The sequence below is a fragment of the Triturus cristatus genome, chromosome 1_1 (assembly GCF_964204655.1).
Source record: "Triturus cristatus chromosome 1_1, aTriCri1.1, whole genome shotgun sequence".
Taxonomy (NCBI): domain Eukaryota; kingdom Metazoa; phylum Chordata; class Amphibia; order Caudata; family Salamandridae; genus Triturus; species Triturus cristatus.
Genome location: NC_140579.1, coordinates 641,083,712 through 641,107,022, shown reverse-complemented (window position 1 = coordinate 641,107,022; position 23,311 = coordinate 641,083,712).

The window sequence follows — 23,311 nt, the reverse complement described above, 5'->3', positions numbered from 1 at the left end:
CAGGACTCAGGACACAGTTACACATGTGGGATTAACTTGTGTTGAACAGGGTTAGTGGCACCACGTGCCGCTGGCCATGCATATGGAAATATGCCTAACTGATCAAAGGGAGTATGCTGCTGTGGTCGCTGCGACGGACTTGGGGTCACTGCCATTTAGGACTCAGGACACAGTTACACATGTGGGATCGGCTTGTGTTAAACAGGGGTAGTGGCACCATGTGCCGCTGGCCTTGCATATGGAAATGTGCCTAACTAATCAGAGGGAGTATGCTGATGTGGTCGCTGTCACGGACTTGAGGTCACTGCATTCAGGACTCAGGACACAGTTACACATGTGGGATCGGCTTGTGTTGAACAGGGTTAGTGGCACCATGTGCCGATGGCCTTGCATATGGAAATATGCCTAACTGATCAAAGGAAGTAAGCTGCTGTGGTCGCTGCCACGGACTTGGGGCCACTGCCATTCAGGACTCAGGACACAGTTACACATGTGGGATTGGCTTGTGTTGAACAGGGTTAGTGGCACCACGTGCCGCTGGCCATGCATATGGAAATATGCCTAACTGATCAAAGGGAGTATGCTGCTGTGGTCGCTGCGACGGACTTGGGGTCACTGCCATTTAGGACTCAGGACACAGTTACACATGTGGGATCGGCTTGTGTTAAACAGGGGTAGTGGCACCATGTGCCGCTGGCCTTGCATATGGAAATGTGCCTAACTAATCAGAGGGAGTATGCTGATGTGGTCGCTGTCACGGACTTGAGGTCACTGCCATTCAGGACTCAGGACACAGTTACACATGTGGCATCAGCTTGTGTTGAACAGGGTTAGCGGCACGACGTGTCGCCGGCCTTGCATATGGAAATATACCTAACTAATCAGAGGGAGTATGCTGATGTGGTCGCTGCCATGGACTTGGGGTCACTGCCATTCAGGACTCAGGACACAGTTACACATATGGGTTCGGCTTGTGTTGAACAGGTTTAATGGCACCACGTGTCACCGGCCTTGCATATGGAAATATGCCTAACAGAGCAAAGGGAGTATTTTGCTGTGGTCACTGCCACAGACTTGGGGCCACTGCCATTCAGGACTCAGGACATAGATACACATGTGGGATCAGCTTGTGTTGAACAGGGTTAGTGGCACCACGTGTCGCCGACCTTGCATATGGAAATATACCTAACTAATCAGAGGGAGTATGCTGATGTGGTCGCTGCCATGGACTTGGGGTCACTGCAATTCAGGACTCAGGACACAGTTACACATGTGGAATCGGCTTGTGTTGAACAGGGTTAGTGGCACCATGTGCCGATGGCCTTGCATATGGAAATGTGCCTAACTGATCAAAGGAAGTAAGCTGCTGTGGTTGCTGCCACGGACTTGGGGCCACTGCCATTGAGGACTCAGGACACAGTTACACATGTGGGATCGGCTTGTGTTGAACAGGGTTAGTGGCACCACATGCCGCCGGCCTTGCACATGGAAATATTCATAACTGATCAAAGGGAGTATGCTGCTGTGGTCGCTGCCATGGACTTGGGGTCAGTGCCATTTAGGACTTAGGACACAGTTACACATGTGGGATCGGCTTGTGTTGAACAGGGTGAGTGGCACAACGTGTCACCGGTCTTGCATATGGAAATATGCCTGACTAATCAGAGGGAGTCTGGTGCTGTGGTCGCTGCCACGGACTTGGGGTCACTGCCATTGAGGACTCAGGACACAGTTACACATGTGGGATCGGCTTGTGTTGAACAGGGTTAGTCGCACCACGTGTCGCCGGCATTGCATATGGAAATATGCCTAACTAATCAGAGGGAGTTTGCTGATGTGGTCGCTGCCATGGACTTGGGGTCACTGCCATTCAGGACTCAGGACACAGTTACACATGTGGGATCGGCTTGTGTTGAACAGGTTTAATGGCACCACGTGTCACCGGCCTTGCATATGGAAATATGCCTAACAGAGCAAAGGGAGTATGCTGCTGTGGTTGCTGCCACGGACTTGGGGCCACTGCTATTCAGGACTCAGGACACAGATACACATGTGGGATCAGCTTGTGTTGAACAGGGTTAGTGGCACCACGTGTCACCGGCCTTGCATATGGAAATATACCTAACTAATCAGAGGGAGTATGCTGATGTGGTCGCTGCCATGGACTTGGGGTCACTGCCATTCAGGATTCAGGACACAGTTACACATGTGGGATCGACTTGTGTTGAACAGGTTTAATGGCACCACGTGTCACCAGCCTTGCATATGGAAATATGCATAACTGATCAAAGGGAGTATGCTGCTGTGGTCGCTGCCACGGACTTGGGGCCACTGCCATTCAGGACTCAGGACACAGTTACACATGTGGGATCGGCTTGTGTTGAACAGGGTTAGTGGCACCATGTGCCGATGGCCTTGCATATGGAAATATGCCTAACTGATCAAAGGAAGTAAGCTGCTGTGGTCGCTGCGACGGACTTGGGGTCACTGCCATTTAGGACTCAGGACACAGTTACACATGTGGGATCGGCTTGTGTTGAACAGGGTTAGTAGCACAACGTGTCACCGGTCTTGCATATGGAAATATGCCTGACTAATCAGAGGGAGTCTGGTGCTGTGGTCACTGCCACGGACTTGGGGTCACTGCCATTGAGGACTCAGGACACAGTTACACATGTGGGATCGGCTTGTGTTGAACAGGGTTAGTCGCACCACGTGTCGCCGGCATTGCATATGGAAATATGCCTAACTAATCAGAGGGAGTTTGCTGATGTGGTCGCTGCCATGGACTTGGGGTCACTGCCATTCAGGACTCAGGACACAGTAACACATGTGGGATCGGCTTGTGTTGAACAGGTTTAATGGCACCACGTGTCACCGGCCTTGCATATGGACATATGCCTAACGGAGCAAAGGGAGTATGCTGCTGTGGTTGCTGCCACGGACTTGGGGCCACTGCCATTCAGGACTCAGGACACAGATACACATGTGGGATCAGCTTGTGTTGAACAGGATTAGTGGCACCACGTGTCACCGGCTTTGCATATGGAAATATACCTAACTCATCAGAGGGAGTATGCTGATGTGGTCGCTGACATGGACTTGGGGTCACTGCCATTCAGGACTCAGGACACAGTTACACATGCGGGATCAGCTTTGTTGAACAGGGTTAGTGGCACCATGTGCCTCTGGCCTTGCATATGGAAATATGCCTAACTCATCTAAGGAAGTAAGCTGCTGTGGTCGCTGCCACGGACTTCGGGCCACTGCCATTCAGGACTCAGGACACAGTTACACATGTGGGATCGGCTTGTGTTGAACAGGGTTAGTGGCACCACGTGCCGCCGGCATTGCATATGGAAATATTCATAACTGATCAAAGGGAGTATGCTGCTGTGGTCGCTGCCACGGACTTGGGGCCACTGCCATTCAGGACTCAGGACACAGATACACATGTGGGATCAGCTTGTGTTGAACAGGGTTAGTGGCACCACGTGTCACTGGCCTTGCATATGGAAATATACCTAACTAATCAGAGGGAGTATGCTGATGTGGTCGCTGCCATGGACTTGGGATCACTGCCATTCAGGATTCAGGACACAGTTACACATGTGGAATCGACTTGTGTTGAACAGGTTTAATGGCACCACGTGTCACCAGCCTTGCATATGGAAATATGCATAACTGATCAAAGGGAGTATGCTGTTGTGGTTGCTGCCTCGGACTTGGGCCACTGCCATTCAGGACTCAGGACACAGTTACACATGTGGGATTGGCTTGTGTTGAACAGGGTTAGTGGCACCATGTGCCGATGGCCTTGCATATGGAAATATGCCTAACTGATCAAAGGAAGTAAGCTGCTGTGGTCGCTGCCACAGACTTGGGGCCACTGCCATTCAGGACTCAGGACACAGTTACACATGTGGGATTGGCTTGTGTTGAACAGGGTTAGTGGCACCACGTGCCGCTGGCCATGCATATGGAAATATGCCTAACTGATCAAAGGGAGTATGCTGCTGTGGTCGCTGCGACGGACTTGGGGTCACTGCCATTTAGGACTCAGGACACAGTTACACATGTGGGATCGGCTTGTGTTAAACAGGGGTAGTGGCACCATGTGCCGCTGGCCTTGCATATGGAAATGTGCCTAACTAATCAGAGGGAGTATGCTGATGTGGTCGCTGTCACGGACTTGAGGTCACTGCCATTCAGGACTCAGGACACAGTTACACATGTGGCATCAGCTTGTGTTGAACAGGGTTAGTGGCACGACGTGTCGCCGGCCTTGCATATGGAAATATACCTAACTAATCAGAGGGAGTATGCTGATGTGGTCGCTGCCATGGACTTGGGGTCACTGCCATTCAGGACTCAGGACACAGTTACACATATGGGTTCGGCTTGTGTTGAACAGGTTTAATGGCACCACGTGTCACCGGCCTTGCATATGGAAATATGCCTAACAGAGCAAAGGGAGTATTCTACTGTGGTCACTGCCACGGACTTCGGGCCACTGCCATTCAGGACTCAGGACATAGATACACATGTGGGATCAGCTTGTGTTGAACAGGGTTAGTGGCACCACGTGTCGCCGACCTTGCATATGGAAATATACCTAACTAATCAGAGGGAGTATGCTGATGTGGTCGCTGCCATGGACTTGGGGTCACTGCCATTCAGGACTCAGGACACAGTTACACATGTGGAATCGGCTTGTGTTGAACAGGGTTAGTGGCACCACATGCCGCCGGCCTTGCACATGGAAATATTCATAACTGATCAAAGGGAGTATGCTGCTGTGGTCGCTGCCACGGACTTGGGGCCACTGCCATTCAGGACTCAGGACACAGTTACACATGTGGGATCAGCTTGTGTTGAACAGGGTTAGTGGCACCACATGCCGCCGGCCTTGCACATGGAAATATTCAGAACTGATCAAAGGGAGTATGCTGCTGTGGTCGCTGCCATGGAATTGGGGCCACTTCCATTCAGGACTCAGGACACAGTTACACATGTGGGATCGGCTTGTGTTGAACAGGGTTAGTGGCACCATGTGCCGATGGCCTTGCATATGGAAATGTGCCTAACTGATCAAAGGAAGTAAGCTGCTGTGGTTGCTGCCACGGACTTGGGGCCACTGCCATTCAGGACTCAGGACACAGTTACACATGTGGGATCGGCTTGTGTTGAACAGGGTTAGTGGCACCACATGCTGCCGGCCTTGCACATGGAAATATTCATAACTGATCAAAGGGAGTATGCTGCTGTGGTCGCTGCCACGGACTTGGGGCCACTGCCATTCAGGACTCAGGACACAGTTACACATGTGGGATCGGCTTGTGTTGAACAGGGTTAGTGGCACAACGTGTCACCGGTCTTGCATATGGAAATATGCCTGACTAATCAGAGGGAGTCTGGTGCTGTGGTCGCTGCCACGGACTTGGGGTCACTGCCATTGAGGACTCAGGACACAGTTACACATGTGGGATCGGCTTGTGTTGAACAGGGTTAGTCGCACCACGTGTCGCCGGCATTGCATATGGAAATATGCCTAACTAATCAGAGGGAGTTTGCTAATGTGGTCGCTGCCATGGACTTGGGGTCACTGCCATTCAGGAATCAGGACACAGTTACACATGTGGGATCGGCTTGTGTTGAACAGGTTTAATGGCACCACGTGTCACCGGCCTTGCATATGGAAATATGCCTAACAGAGCAAAGGGAGTATGCTGCTGTGGTTGCTGCCACGGACTTGGGGCCACTGCTATTCAGGACTCAGGACACAGATACACATGTGGGATCAGCTTGTGTTGAACAGGGTTAGTGGCACCACGTGTCACCGGCCTTGCATATGGAAATATACCTAACTAATCAGAGGGAGTATGCTGATGTGGTCGCTGCCATGGACTTGGGGTCACTGCCATTCAGGATTCAGGACACAGTTACACATGTGGGATCGACTTGTGTTGAACAGGTTTAATGGCACCACGTGTCACCAGCCTTGCATATGGAAATATGCATAACTGATCAAAGGGAGTATGCTGCTGTGGTCGCTGCCACGGACTTGGGGCCACTGCCATTCAGGACTCAGGACACAGTTACACATGTGGGATCAGCTTGTGTTGAACAGGGTTAGTGGCACCATGTGCCGATGGCCTTGCATATGGAAATATGCCTAACTGATCAAAGGAAGTAAGCTGCTGTGGTCGCTGCGACGGACTTGGGGTCACTGCCATTTAGGACTCAGGACACAGTTACACATGTGGGATCGGCTTGTGTTGAACAGGGTTAGTGGCACCATGTGCCGATGGCCTTGCATATGGAAATGTGCCTAACTGATCAAAGGAAGTAAGGTGCTGTGGTTGCTGCCACGGACTTGGGGCCACTGCCATTCAGGACTCAGGACACAGTTACACATGTGGGATCGGCTTGTGTTGAACAGGGTTAGTGGCACCACATGCCGCCGGCCTTGCACATGGAAATATTCATAACTGATCAAAGGGAGAATGCTGCTGTGGTCGCTGCCACGGACTTGGGGTCACTGCCATTCAGGATTCAGGACACAGTTACACATGTGGGATCGACTTGTGTTGAACAGGTTTAATGGCACCACGTGTCACCAGCCTTGCATATGGAAATATGCATAACTGATCAAAGGGAGTATGCTGCTGTGGTCGCTGCCACGGACTTGGGGCCACTGCCATTCAGTACTCAGGAGACAGTTACACATGTGGGATCGGCTTGTGTTGAACAGGGTTAGTGGCACCATGTGCCGATGGCCTTGTATATGGAAATATGCCTAACTGATCAAAGGAAGTAAGCTGCTGTGGTTGCTGCGACGGACTTGGGGTCACTGCCATTTAGGACTCAGGACACAGTTACACATGTGGGATCGGCTTGTGTTGAACAGGGTTAGTCGCACCACGTGTCACCGGCATTGCATATGGAAATATGCAATACTAATCAGAGGGAGTTTGCTGATGTGGTCGCTGCCATGGACTTGGGGTCACTGCCATTCAGGACTCAGGACACAGTTACACATGTGGGATCGGCTTGTGTTGAACAGGTTTAATGGCACCACGTGTCACCGGCCTTGCATATGGACATATGCCTAACAGAGCAAAGGGAGTATGCTGCTGTGGTTGCTGCCACGGACTTGGGGCCACTGCCATTCAGGACTCAGGACACAGATACACATGTGGGATCAGCTTGTATTGAACAGGGTTAGTGGCACCACATGTCACCGGCCTTGCATATGGAAATATACCTAACTCATCAGAGGGAGTATGCTGATGTGGTCGCTGACATGGACTTGGGGTCACTGCCATTCAGGACTCAGGACACAGTTACACATGTGGGATCAGCTTTGTTGAACAGGGTTAGTGGCACCATGTGCCGCTGGCCTTGCATATGGAAATATGCCTAACTCATCAAAGGAAGTAAGCTGCTGTGGTTGCTGCCACGGACTTCGGGCCACTGCCATTCAGGACTCAGGACACAGTTACACATGTGGGATCGGCTTGTGTTGAACAGGGTTAGTGGCACCACGTGCCGCCGGCATTGCATATGGAAATATTCATAACTGATCAAAGGGAGTATGCTGCTGTGGTCGCTGCCACGGACTTAGGGCCACTGCCATTCAGGACTCAGGACACAGATACACATGTGGGATCAGCTTGTGTTGAACAGGGTTAGTGGCACCACGTGTCACCGGCCTTGCATATGGAAATATACCTAACTAATCAGAGGGAGTATGCTGATGTGGTCGCTGCCATGGACTTGGGGTCACTGCCATTCAGGATTCAGGACACAGTTACACATGTGGAATCGACTTGTGTTGAACAGGTTTAATGGCACCACGTGTCACCAGCCTTGCATATGGAAATATGCATAACTGATCAGAGGGAGTATGCTGCTGTGGTCGCTGCCACGGACTTGGGGCCACTGCCATTCAGGACTCAGGACACAGTTACACATGTGGGATCGGCTTGTGTTGAACAGGGTTAGTGGCACCATGTGCTGATGGCCTTGCATATGGAAATATGCCTAACTGATCAAAGGAAGTAAGCTGCTGTGGTCGCTGCCACGGACTTGGGGCCACTGCCATTCAGGACTCAGGACACAGTTACACATGTGGGATCGGCTTGTGTTGAACAGGGTTAGTGGCACAACGTGCCACTGGCCATGCATATGGAAATATGCCTAACTGATCAAAGGGAGTATGCTGCTGTGGTCGCTGCGACGGACTTGGGGTCACTGCCATTTAGGACTCAGGACACAGTTACACATGTGGGATCGGCTTGTGTTGAACAGGGGTAGTGGCACCATGTGCCGCCGGCCTTGCATATGGAAATATACCTAACTGATCAAAGGGAGTATGCTGCTGTGGTTGCTGCCACGGACTTGGGGTCACTGCTATTTAGGACTCAGGACACAGTTACACATGTGGGATCGGCTTGTGTTGAACAGGGTTAGTGGCACCACGTGCCGCTGGCCATGCATATAGAAATATGCCTAACTGATCAAAGGGAGTATGCAGCTGTGATTGCTGCCACGGACTTGGGGTCACTGCCATTTAGGACTCAGGACACAGTTACACATGTGGGATCGGCTTGTGCTGAACAGGGTTAGTGGCAACACGTGCCGCCGGCCTTGCATATGGAAATATTCATAACTGATCAAAGGGAGTATGCTGCTGTGGTCGCTGCCACGGACTTGGGGCCACTGCCATTCAGGACTCAGGACACAGATACACATGTGGGATCAGCTTGTGTTGAACAGGGTTAGTGGCACCACGTGTCACCGGCCTTGCATATGGAAATATACCTAACTAATCAGAGGGAGTATGCTGATGTGGTCGCTGCCGTGGACTTGGGGTTACTGCCATTCAGGATTCAGGACACAGTTACACATGTGGGATCGACTTGTGTTGAACAGGTTTAATGGCACCACGTGTCACCAGCCTTGCATATGGAAATATGCATAACTGATCAAAGGGAGTATGCTGCTGTGGTCGCTGCCACGGACTTGGGGCCACTGCCATTCAGGACTCAGGACACAGTTACACATGTGGGATCGGCTTGTGTTGAACAGGGTTAGTGGCACCATGTGCCGATGGCCTTGCATATGGAAATATGCCTAACTGATCAAAGGAAGTAAGCTGCTGTGGTCGCTGCCACGGACTTGGGGCCACTGCCATTCAGGACTCAGGACACAGTTACACATGTGGGATCGGCTTGTGTTGAACAGGGTTAGTGGCACCACGTGCCGCTGGCCATGCATATGGAAATATGCCTAACTGATCAAAGGGAGTATGCTGCTGTGGTCGCTGCGACGGACTTGGGGTCACTGCTATTTAGGACTCAGGACACAGTTACCCATGTGGGATCGGCTTGTGTTGAACAAGGTTAGTGGTGCCACATGCTGCTGGCCTTGCATATGGAAATATGCCTCACTGAACAAAGGGAGTATGCTGCTGCGGTCGCTGCCACGGACTTGGAGTCACTGTCACTTAGGACTCAGGAGACAGTTACACATGTGGGATTGGCTTGTTTTGAACAGGGTTAGTGGCACAGCGTGTCACCGGCCTTCCCTATGGAAATATGCCTAACTGATCAAAGGGAGTATGCTGCTGTGGTCGCCGCCACGGACTTGGGGTCAGTGCCATTTAGGACTGAGGACACAGTTACACATGTGGGATTGGCTTGTGTTGAACAGGTTTAATGGCACCACGTGTCACCGGCCTTGCATATGGACATATGCCGAACAGAGCAAAGGGAGTATGCTGCTGTGGTTGCTGCCACGGACTTGGGGCCACTGCCATTCAGGACTCAGGACACAGTTACACATGTGGGATCGGCTTGTGTTGAACAGGGTTAGTGGCACCACGTGCCGCCGGCATTGCATATGGAAATATTCATAACTGATCAAAGGGAGTAGGCTGCTGTGGTCGCTGCCACGGACTTGGGGCCACTGCCATTCAGGACTCAGGACACAGATACACATGTGGGATCAGCTTGTGTTGAACAGGGTTAGTGGCACCACGTGTCACCGGCCTTGCATATGGAAATATACCTAACTAATCAGAGGGAGTATGCTGATGTGGTCGCTGCCATGGACTTGGGGTCACTGCCATTCAGGATTCAGGACACAGTTACACATGTGGAATCGACTTGTGTTGAACAGGTTTAATGGCACCACGTGTCACCAGCCTTGCATATGGAAATATGCATAACTGATCAAAGGGAGTATGCTGCTGTGGTCGCTGCCACGGACTTGGGGCCACTGCCATTCAGGACTCAGGACACAGTTACACATGTGGGATCGGCTTGTGTTGAACAGGGTTAGTGGCACCATGTGCCGATGGCCTTGCATATGGAAATATGCCTAACTGATCAAAGGAAGTAAGCTGCTGTGGTCGCTGCCATGGACTTGGGGCCACTGCCATTCAGGACTCAGGACACAGTTACACATGTGGGATCGGCTTGTGTTGAACAGGGTTAGTGGCACCACGTGCCGCTGGCCATGCATATGGAAATTTGCCTAACTGATCAAAGGGAGTATGCTGCTGTGGTCGCTGCGACGGACTTGGGGTCACTGCCATTTAGGACTCAGGACACAGTTACACATGTGGGATCGGCTTGTGTTAAACAGGGGTAGTGGCACCATGTGCCGCCGGCCTTGCATATGGAAATATACCTAACTGATCAAAGGGAGTATGCTGCTGTGGTTGCTGCCACGGACTTGGGGTCACTGCTATTTAGGACTCAGGAGACAGTTACACATGTGGGATCGGCTTCTGTTGAACAGGATTAGTGGCACCACGTGCCGCTGGCCATGCATATGGAAATATGCCTAACTGACCAAAGGGAGTATGCAGCTGTGATCGCTGCCACGGACTTGGGGTCACTGCCATTTAGGACTCAGGACACAGTTACACATGTGGGATCGGCTTGTGCTGAACAGGGTTAGTGGCAACACGTGCCGCCGGCCTTGCATATGGAAATATTCATAACTGATCAAAGGGAGTATGCTGCTGTGGTCGCTGCCACGGACTTGGGGCCACTGCCATTCAGGACTCAGGACACAGTTACACATGTGGGATCAGCTTGTGTTGAACAGGGTTAGTGGCACCACGTGTCACCGGCCTTGCATATGGAAATATACCTAACTAATCAGAGGGAGTATGCTGATGTAGTCGCTGCCGTGGACTTGGGGTCACTGCCATTCAGGATTCAGGACACAGTTACACATGTGGGATCGACTTGTGTTGAACAGGTTTAATGGCACCACGTGTCACCAGCCTTGCATATGGAAATATGCATAACTGATCAAAGGGAGTATGCTGCTGTGGTCGCTGCCACAGACTTGGGGCCACTGCCATTCAGGACTCAGGACACAGTTACACATGTGGGATCGGCTTGTGTTGAACAGGTTTAGTGGCACCATGTGCCGATGGCCTTGCATATGGAAATATGCCTAACTGATCAAAGGAAGTAAGCTGCTGTGGTCGCTGCGACGGACTTGGGGTCACTGCCATTTAGGACTCAGGACACAGTTACACATGTGGGATCGGCTTGTGTTGAACAGGGTTAGTGGCACAACGTGTCACCGGTCTTGCATATGGAAATATGCCTGACTAATCAGAGGGAGTCTGGTGCTGTGGTCGCTGCCACGGACTTGGGGTCATTGCCATTGAGGACTCAGGACACAGTTACACATGTGGGATCGGCTTGTGTTGAACAGGGTTAATCGCACCACGTGTCGCCGGCATTGCATATGGAAATATGCCTAACTAATCAGAGGGAGTTTGCTGATGTGGTCGCTGCCATGGACTTGGGGTCACTGCAATTCAGGACTCAGGACACAGTTACACATGTGGGATCGGCTTGTGTTGAACAGGTTTAATGGCACCACGTGTCACCGGCCTTGCATATGGACATATGCCTAACAGAGCAAAGGGAGTATGCTGCTGTGGTTGCTGCCACGGACTTGGGGCCACTGCCATTCAGGACTCAGGACACAGATACACATGTGGGATCAGCTTGTGTTGAACAGGGTTAGTGGCACCACGTGTCACCGGCCTTGCATATGGAAATATACCTAACTCATCAGAGGGAGTATGCTGATGTGGTCGCTGACATGGACTTGGGGTCACTGCCATTCAGGACTCAGGACACAGTTACACATGTGGGATCAGCTTTGTTGAACAGGGTTAGTGGCACCATGTGCCGCTGGCCTTGCATATGGAAATATGCCTAACTCATCAAAGGAAGTAAGCTGCTGTGGTCGCTGCCACGGACTTCGGGCCACTGCCATTCAGGACTCAGGACACAGTTACACATGTGGGATCGGCTTGTGTTGAACAGGGTTAGTGGCACCACGTGCCGCCGGCATTGCATATGGAAATATTCATAACTGATCAAAGGGAGTATGCTGCTGTGGTCGCTGCCACGGACTTGGGGCCACTGCCATTCAGGACTCAGGACACAGATACACATGTGGGATCAGCTTGTGTTGAACAGGGTTAGTGGCACCACGTGTCACCGGCCTTGCATCTGGAAATATACCTAACTAATCAGAGGGAGTATGCTGATGTGGTCGCTGCCATGGACTTGGGGTCACTGCCATTCAGGATTCAGGACACAGTTACACATGTGGAATCGACTTGTGTTGAACAGGTTTAATGGCACCACGTGTCACCAGCCTTGCATATGGAAATACGCATAACTGATCAGAGGGAGTATGCTGCTGTGGTCGCTGCCACGGACTTGGGGCCACTGCCATTCAGGACTCAGGACACAGTTACACATGTGGGATCGGCTTGTGTTGAACAGGGTTAGTGGCACCATGTGCCGATGGCCTTGCATATAGAAATATGCCTAACTGATCAAAGGAAGTAAGCTGCTGTGGTCGCTGCCACGGACTTGGGGCCACTGCCATTCAGGACTCAGGACACAGTTACACATGTGAGATCGGCTTGTGTTGAACAGGGTTAGTGGCACCACGTGCCACTGGCCATGCATATGGAAATATGCCTAACTGATCAAAGGGAGTATGCTGCTGTGGTCGCTGCGACGGACTTGGGGTCACTGCCATTTAGTACTCAGGACACAGTTACACATGTGGGATCGGCTTGTGTTGAACAGGGTTAGTGGCACCACGTGCCGCTGGCCATGCATATGGAAATATGCCTAACTGATCAAAGGGAGTATGCAGCTGTGATCGCTGCCACGGACTAGGGGTCACTGCCATTTAGGACTCAGGACACAGTTACACATGTGGGATCGGCTTGTGCTGAACAGGGTTAGTGGCAACACGTGCCGCCGGCCTTGCATATGGAAATATTCATAACTGATCAAAGGGAGTATGCTGCTGTGGTCGCTGCCACGGACTTGGGGCCACTGCCATTCAGGACTCAGGACACAGATACACATGTGGGATCAGCTTGTGTTGAACAGGGTTAGTGGCACCACGTGTCACCGGCCTTGCATATGGAAATATACCTAACTAATCAGAGGGAGTATGCTGATGTGGTCGCTGCCGTGGACTTGGGGTCACTGCCATTCAGGATTCAGGACACAGTTACACATGTGGGATCGACTTGTGTTGAACAGGTTTAATGGCACCACGTGTCACCAGCCTTGCATATGGAAATATGCATAACTGATCAAAGGGAGTATGCTGCTGTGGTCGCTGCCACGGACTTGGGGCCACTGCCATTCAGGACTCAGGACACAGTTACACATGTGGGATCGGCTTGTGTTGAACAGGGTTAGTGGCACCATGTGCCGATGGCCTTGCATATGGAAATATGCCTAACTGATCAAAGGAAGTAAGCTGCTGTGGTCGCTGCCATGGACTTGGGGCCACTGCCATTCAGGACTCAGGACACAGTTACACATGTGGGATCGGCTTGTGTTGAACAGGGTTAGTGGCACCACGTGCCGCTGGCCATGCATATGGAAATTTGCCTAACTGATCAAAGGGAGTATGCTGCTGTGGTCGCTGCGACGGACTTGGGGTCACTGCCATTTAGGACTCAGGACACAGTTACACATGTGGGATCGGCTTGTGTTAAACAGGGGTAGTGGCACCATGTGCCGCCGGCCTTGCATATGGAAATATACCTAACTGATCAAAGGGAGTATGCTGCTGTGGTTGCTGCCACGGACTTGGGGTCACTGCTATTTAGGACTCAGGAGACAGTTACACATGTGGGATCGGCTTCTGTTGAACAGGATTAGTGGCACCACGTGCCGCTGGCCATGCATATGGAAATATGCCTAACTGACCAAAGGGAGTATGCAGCTGTGATCGCTGCCACGGACTTGGGGTCACTGCCATTTAGGACTCAGGACACAGTTACACATGTGGGATCGGCTTGTGCTGAACAGGGTTAGTGGCAACACGTGCCGCCGGCCTTGCATATGGAAATATTCATAACTGATCAAAGGGAGTATGCTGCTGTGGTCGCTGCCACGGACTTGGGGCCACTGCCATTCAGGACTCAGGACACAGTTACACATGTGGGATCAGCTTGTGTTGAACAGGGTTAGTGGCACCACGTGTCACCGGCCTTGCATATGGAAATATACCTAACTAATCAGAGGGAGTATGCTGATGTAGTCGCTGCCGTGGACTTGGGGTCACTGCCATTCAGGATTCAGGACACAGTTACACATGTGGGATCGACTTGTGTTGAACAGGTTTAATGGCACCACGTGTCACCAGCCTTGCATATGGAAATATGCATAACTGATCAAAGGGAGTATGCTGCTGTGGTCGCTGCCACAGACTTGGGGCCACTGCCATTCAGGACTCAGGACACAGTTACACATGTGGGATCGGCTTGTGTTGAACAGGTTTAGTGGCACCATGTGCCGATGGCCTTGCATATGGAAATATGCCTAACTGATCAAAGGAAGTAAGCTGCTGTGGTCGCTGCGACGGACTTGGGGTCACTGCCATTTAGGACTCAGGACACAGTTACCCATGTGGGATCGGCTTGTGTTGAACAGGGTTAGTGGCACAACGTGTCACCGGTCTTGCATATGGAAATATGCCTGACTAATCAGAGGGAGTCTGGTGCTGTGGTCGCTGCCACGGACTTGGGGTCACTGCCATTGAGGACTCAGGACACAGTTACACATGTGGGATCGGCTTGTGTTGAACAGGGTTAATCGCACCACGTGTCGCCGGCATTGCATATGGAAATATGCCTAACTAATCAGAGGGAGTTTGCTGATGTGGTCGCTGCCATGGACTTGGGGTCACTGCAATTCAGGACTCAGGACACAGTTACACATGTGGGATCGGCTTGTGTTGAACAGGTTTAATGGCACCACGTGTCACCGGCCTTGCATATGGACATATGCCTAACAGAGCAAAGGGAGTATGCTGCTGTGGTTGCTGCCACGGACTTGGGGCCACTGCCATTCAGGACTCAGGACACAGATACACATGTGGGATCAGCTTGTGTTGAACAGGGTTAGTGGCACCACGTGTCACCGGCCTTGCATATGGAAATATACCTAACTCATCAGAGGGAGTATGCTGATGTGGTCGCTGACATGGACTTGGGGTCACTGCCATTCAGGACTCAGGACACAGTTACACATGTGGGATCAGCTTTGTTGAACAGGGTTAGTGGCACCATGTGCCGCTGGCCTTGCATATGGAAATATGCCTAACTCATCAAAGGAAGTAAGCTGCTGTGGTCGCTGCCACGGACTTTGGGCCACTGCCATTCAGGACTCAGGACACAGTTACACATGTGGGATCGGCTTGTGTTGAACAGGGTTAGTGGCACCACGTGCCGCCGGCATTGCATATGGAAATATTCATAACTGATCAAAGGGAGTATGCTGCTGTGGTCGCTGCCACGGACTTGGGGCCACTGCCATTCAGGACTCAGGACACAGATACACATGTGGGATCAGCTTGTGTTGAACAGGGTTAGTGGCACCACGTGTCACCGGCCTTGCATCTGGAAATATACCTAACTAATCAGAGGGAGTATGCTGATGTGGTCGCTGCCATGGACTTGGGGTCACTGCCATTCAGGATTCAGGACACAGTTACACATGTGGAATCGACTTGTGTTGAACAGGTTTAATGGCACCACGTGTCACCAGCCTTGCATATGGAAATACGCATAACTGATCAGAGGGAGTATGCTGCTGTGGTCGCTGCCACGGACTTGGGGCCACTGCCATTCAGGACTCAGGACACAGTTACACATGTGGGATCGGCTTGTGTTGAACAGGGTTAGTGGCACCATGTGCCGATGGCCTTGCATATAGAAATATGCCTAACTGATCAAAGGAAGTAAGCTGCTGTGGTCGCTGCCACGGACTTGGGGCCACTGCCATTCAGGACTCAGGACACAGTTACACATGTGAGATCGGCTTGTGTTGAACAGGGTTAGTGGCACCACGTGCCACTGGCCATGCATATGGAAATATGCCTAACTGATCAAAGGGAGTATGCTGCTGTGGTCGCTGCGACGGACTTGGGGTCACTGCCATTTAGTACTCAGGACACAGTTACACATGTGGGATCGGCTTGTGTTGAACAGGGTTAGTGGCACCACGTGCCGCTGGCCATGCATATGGAAATATGCCTAACTGATCAAAGGGAGTATGCAGCTGTGATCGCTGCCACGGACTAGGGGTCACTGCCATTTAGGACTCAGGACACAGTTACACATGTGGGATCGGCTTGTGCTGAACAGGGTTAGTGGCAACACGTGCCGCCGGCCTTGCATATGGAAATATTCATAACTGATCAAAGGGAGTATGCTGCTGTGGTCGCTGCCACGGACTTGGGGCCACTGCCATTCAGGACTCAGGACACAGATACACATGTGGGATCAGCTTGTGTTGAACAGGGTTAGTGGCACCACGTGTCACCGGCCTTGCATATGGAAATATACCTAACTAATCAGAGGGAGTATGCTGATGTGGTCGCTGCCGTGGACTTGGGGTCACTGCCATTCAGGATTCAGGACACAGTTACACATGTGGGATCGACTTGTGTTGAACAGGTTTAATGGCACCACGTGTCACCAGCCTTGCATATGGAAATATGCATAACTGATCAAAGGGAGTATGCTGCTGTGGTCGCTGCCACGGACTTGGGGCCACTGCCATTCAGGACTCAGGACACAGTTACACATGTGGGATCGGCTTGTGTTGAACAGGGTTAGTGGCACCATGTGCCGATGGCCTTGCATATGGAAATATGCCTAACTGATCAAAGGAAGTAAGCTGCTGTGGTCGCTGCGACGGACTTGGGGTCACTGCCATTTAGGACTCAGGACACAGTTACACATGTGGGATCGGCTTGTGTTGAACAGGGTTAGTGGCACAACGTGTCACCGGTCTTGCATATGGAAATATGCCTGACTAATCAGAGGGAGTCTGGTGCTGTGGTCGCTGCCACGGACTTGGGGTCACTGCCATTGAGGACTCAGGACACAGTTACACATGTGGGATCGGCTTGTGTTGAACAGGGTTAATCGCACCACGTGTCGCCGGCATTGCATATGGAAATATGCCTAACTAATCAGAGGGAGTTTGCTGATGTGGTCGCTGCCATGGACTTGGGGTCACTGCCATTCAGGACTCAGGACACAGTTACACATGTAGGATCGGCTTGTGTTGAACAGGTTTAATGGCTCCACGTGTCACCTGCCTTGCATATGGACATATGCCTAACAGAGCAAAGGGAGTATGCTGCTGTGGTTGCTGCCACGGACTTGGGGCCACTGCCATTCAGGACTCAGGACACAGATACACATGTGGGATCAGCTTGTGTTGAACAGGGTTAGTGGCACCACGTGTCACCGGCCTTGCATATGGAAATATACCTAACTCATCAGAGGGAGTATGCTGATGTGGTCGCTGACATGGACTTGGGGTCACTGCCATTCAGGACTCAGGACACAGTTACACATGTGGGATCAGCTTTGTTGAACAGGGTTAGTGGCACCATGTGCCGCTGGCCTTGCATATGGAAATATGCCTAACTCATCAAAGGAAGTAAGCTGCTGTGGTCGCTGCCACGGACTTCGGGCCACTGCCATTCAGGACTCAGGACACAGTTACACATGTGGGATCGGCTTGTGTTGAACAGGGTTAGTGGCACCACGTGCCGCCGGCATTGCATATGGAAATATTCATAACTGATCAAAGGGAGTATGCTGCTGTGGTCGCTGCCACGGACTTGGGGCCACTGCCATTCAGGACTCAGGACACAGATACACATGTGGGATCAGCTTGTGTTGAACAGGGTTAGTGGCACCACGTGTCACCGGCCTTGCATATGGAAATATACCTAACTAATCAGAGGGAGTATGCTGATGTGGTCGCTGCCATGGACTTGGGGTCACTGCCATTCAGGATTCAGGACACAGTTACACATGTGGAATCGACTTGTGTTGAACAGGTTTAATGGCACCACGTGTCACCAGCCTTCCATATGGAAATATGCATAACTGATCAGAGGGAGTATGCTGCTGTGGTCGCTGCCACGGACTTGGGGCCACTGCCATTCAGGACTCAGGACACAGTTACACATGTGGGATCGGCTTGTGTTGAACAGGGTTAGTGGCACCATGTGCCGATGGCCTTGCATATGGAAATATGCCTAACTGATAAAAGGAAGTAAGCTGCTGTGGTCGCTGCCACGGACTTGGGGCCACTGCCATTCAGGACTCAGGACACAGTTACACATGTGGGATCGGCTTGTGTTGAACAGGGTTAGTGGCACCACGTGCCACTGGCCATGCATATGGAAATATGCCTAACTGATCAAAGGGAGTATGCTGCTGTGGTCGCTGCGACGGACTTGGGGTCACTGCCATTTAGTACTCAGGACACAGTTACACATGTGGGATCGGCTTGTGTTGAAAAGGGGTAGTGGCACCATGTGCCGCCGGCCTTGCATATGGAAATATACCTAACTGATCAAAGGGAGTATGCTGCTGTGGTTGCTGCCACGGACTTGGGGTCACTGCTATTTAGGACTCAGGACACAGTTACACATGTGGGATCGGCTTGTGTTGAACAGGGTTAGTGGCACCACGTGCCGCTGGCCATGCATATGGAAATATGCCTAACTGATCAAAGGGAGTATGCAGCTGTGATCGCTGCCACGGACTTGGGGTCACTGCCATTTAGGACTCAGGACACAGTTACACATGTGGGATCGGCTTGTGCTGAGCAGGGTTAGTGGCACCACGTGCCGCCGGCCTTGCATATGGAAATATTCATAACTGATCAAAGGGAGTATGCTGATGTGGTCGCTGCCGTGGACTTGGGGTCACTGCCATTCAGGATTCAGGACACAGTTACACATGTGGGATCGACTTGTGTTGAACAGGTTTAATGGAACCACGTGTCACCAGCCTTGCATATGGAAATATGCATAACTGATCAAAGGGAGTATGCTGCTGTGGTCGCTGCCACGGACTTGGGGCCACTGTCATTCAGGACTCAGGACACAGTTACACATGTGGGATCGGCTTGTGTTGAACAGGGTTAGTGGCACCATGTGCCGATGGCCTTGCATATGGAAATATGCCTAACTGATCAAAGGAAGTAAGCTGCTGTGGTCGCTGCCACGGACTTGGGGCCACTGCCATTCAGGACTCAGGACACAGTTACACATGTGGGATCGGCTTGTGTTGAACAGGGTTAGTGGCACCAAGTGCCGCTGGCCATGCATATGGAAATATGCCTAACTGATCAAAGGGAGTATGCTGCTGTGGTCGCTGCGACGGACTTGGGGTCACTGCCATTTAGGACTCAGGACACAGTTACACATGTGGGATCGGCTTGTGTTGAACAGGGGTAGTGGCACCATGTGCCGCCAGCCTTGCATATGGAAATATACCTAACTGATCAAAGGGAGTATGCTGCTGTGGTCACTGCCACGGACTTGGGGTCACTGCTATTTAGGACTCAGGACACAGTTACCCATGTGGGATCGGCTTGTGTTGAACAAGGTTAGTGGCACCACGTGCTGCTGGCCTTGCATATGGAAATATGCCTCACTGAACAAAGGGAGTATGCTGCTGCGGTCGCTGCCACGGACTTGGAGTCACTGTCACTTAAGACTCAGGAGACAGTTACACATGTGGGATTGGCTTGTTTTGAACAGGGTTAGTGGCACAGCGTGTCGCTGGCCTTGCCTATGGAAATATGCCTAACTGATCAAAGGGAGTATGCTGCTGTGGTCGCCGCCACGGACTTGGGGTCAGTGCTATTTAGGACTCAGGACACAGATACACATGTGGGATCGGCTTGTGTTGAACAGGTTTAGTGGCACAACGTGTCACCGGTCTTGCATATGGAAATATGCCTGACTAATCAGAGGGAGTCTGGTGCTTTTGTGGCTGCCACGGACTTGGGGTCACTGCCATTCAGGACTCAGGACACAGTTACACATGTGGGATCGGCTTGTGTTGAACAGGGTTAGTGGCACCATGTGCCGCTGGCCTTGCATATGGAAATATGCCTAACTCATCAAAGGAAGTAAGCTGCTGTGGTCGCTGCCACAGACTTCGGGCCACTGCCATTCAGGACTCAGGACACAGTTACACATGTGGGATCGGCTTGTGTTGAACAGGGTTAGTGGCACGTGTCACCGGTCTTGCATATGGAAATATGCCTGACTAATCAGAGGGAGTCTGGTGCTGTGGTCGCTGCCACGGACTTGGGGTCACTGCCATTGAGGACTCAGGACACAGTTACACATGTGGGATCGGCTTGTGTTGAACAGGGTTAATCGCACCACGTGTCGCCGGCATTGCATATGGAAATATGCCTAACTAATCAGAGGGAGTTTGCTGATGTGGTCGCTGCCATGGACTTGGGGTCACTGCCATTCAGGACTCAGGACACAGTTACACATGTAGGATCGGCTTGTGTTGAACAGGTTTAATGGCTCCACGTGTCACTGGCCATGCATATGGAAATATGCCTAACTGATCAAAGGGAGTATGCTGCTGTGGTCGCTGCGACGGACTTGGGGTCACTGCCATTTAGTACTCAGGACACAGTTACACATGTGGGATCGGCTTGTGTTGAACAGGGTTAGTGGCACCACGTGCCGCTGGCCATGCATATGGAAATATGCCTAACTGATCAAAGGGAGTATGCAGCTGTGATCGCTGCCACGGACTAGGGGTCACTGCCATTTAGGACTCAGGACACAGTTACACATGTGGGATCGGCTTGTGCTGAACAGGGTTAGTGGCAACACGTGCCACCGGCCTTGCATATGGAAATATTCATAACTGATCAAAGGGAGTATGCTGCTGTGGTCGCTGCCACGGACTTGGGGCCACTGCCATTCAGGACTCAGGACACAGATACACATGTGGGATCAGCTTGTGTTGAACAGGGTTAGTGGCACCACGTGTCACCGGCCTTGCATATGGAAATATACCTAACTAATCAGAGGGAGTATGCTGATGTGGTCGCTGCCGTGGACTTGGGGTCACTGCCATTCAGGATTCAGGACACAGTTACACATGTGGGATCGACTTGTGTTGAACAGGTTTAATGGCACCACGTGTCACCACCCTTGCATATGGAAATATGCATAACTGATCAAAGGGAGTATGCTGCTGTGGTCGCTGCCACGGACTTGGGGCCACTGCCATTCAGGACTCAGGACACAGTTACACATGTGGGATCGGCTTGTGTTGAACAGGGTTAGTGGCACCATGTGCCGATGGCCTTGCATATGGAAATATGCCTAACTGATCAAAGTAAGTAAGCTGCTGTGGTCGCTGCGACGGACTTGGGGTCACTGCCATTTAGGACTCAGGACACAGTTACACATGTGGGATCGGCTTGTGTTGAACAGGGTTAGTGGCACAACGTGTCACCGGTCTTGCATATGGAAATATGCCTGACTAATCAGAGGGAGTCTGGTGCTGTGGTCGCTGCCACGGACTTGGGGTCACTGCCATTGAGGACTCAGGACACAGTTACACATGTGGGATCGGCTTGTGTTGAACAGGGTTAATCGCACCACGTGTCGCCGGCATTGCATATGGAAATATGCCTAACTAATCAGAGGGAGTTTGCTGATGTGGTCGCTGCCATGGACTTGGGGTCACTGCCATTCAGGACTCAGGACACAGTTACACATGTAGGATCGGCTTGTGTTGAACAGGTTTAATGGCTCCACGTGTCACCTGCCTTGCATATGGACATATGCCTAACAGAGCAAAGGGAGTATGCTGCTGTGGTTGCTGCCACGGACTTGGGGCCACTGCCATTCAGGACTCAGGACACAGATACACATGTGGGATCAGCTTGTGTTGAACAGGGTTAGTGGCACCACGTGTCACCGGCCTTGCATATGGAAATATACCTAACTCATCAGAGGGAGTATGCTGATGTGGTCGCTGACATGGACTTGGGGTCACTGCCATTCAGGACTCAGGACACAGTTACACATGTGGGATCAGCTTTGTTGAACAGGGTTAGTGGCACCATGTGCCGCTGGCCTTGCATATGGAAATATGCCTAACTCATCAAAGGAAGTAAGCTGCTGTGGTCGCTGCCACGGACTTCGGGCCACTGCCATTCAGGACTCAGGACACAGTTACACATGTGGGATCGGCTTGTGTTGAACAGGGTTAGTGGCACCACGTGCCGCCGGCATTGCATATGGAAATATTCATAACTGATCAAAGGGAGTATGCTGCTGTGGTCGCTGCCACGGACTTGGGGCCACTGCCATTCAGGACTCAGGACACAGATACACATGTGGGATCAGCTTGTGTTGAACAGGGTTAGTGGCACCACGTGTCACCGGCCTTGCATATGGAAATATACCTAACTAATCAGAGGGAGTATGCTGATGTGGTCGCTGCCATGGACTTGGGGTCACTGCCATTCAGGATTCAGGACACAGTTACACATGTGGAATCGACTTGTGTTGAACAGGTTTAATGGCACCACGTGTCACCAGCCTTCCATATGGAAATATGCATAACTGATCAGAGGGAGTATGCTGCTGTGGTCGCTGCCACGGACTTGGGGCCACTGCCATTCAGGACTCAGGACACAGTTACACATGTGGGATCGGCTTGTGTTGAACAGGGTTAGTGGCACCATGTGCCGATGGCCTTGCATATGGAAATATGCCTAACTGATCAAAGGAAGTAAGCTGCTGTGGTCGCTGCCACGGACTTGGGGCCACTGCCATTCAGGACTCAGGACACAGTTACACATGTGGGATCGGCTTGTGTTGAACAGGGTTAGTGGCACCACGTGCCACTGGCCAT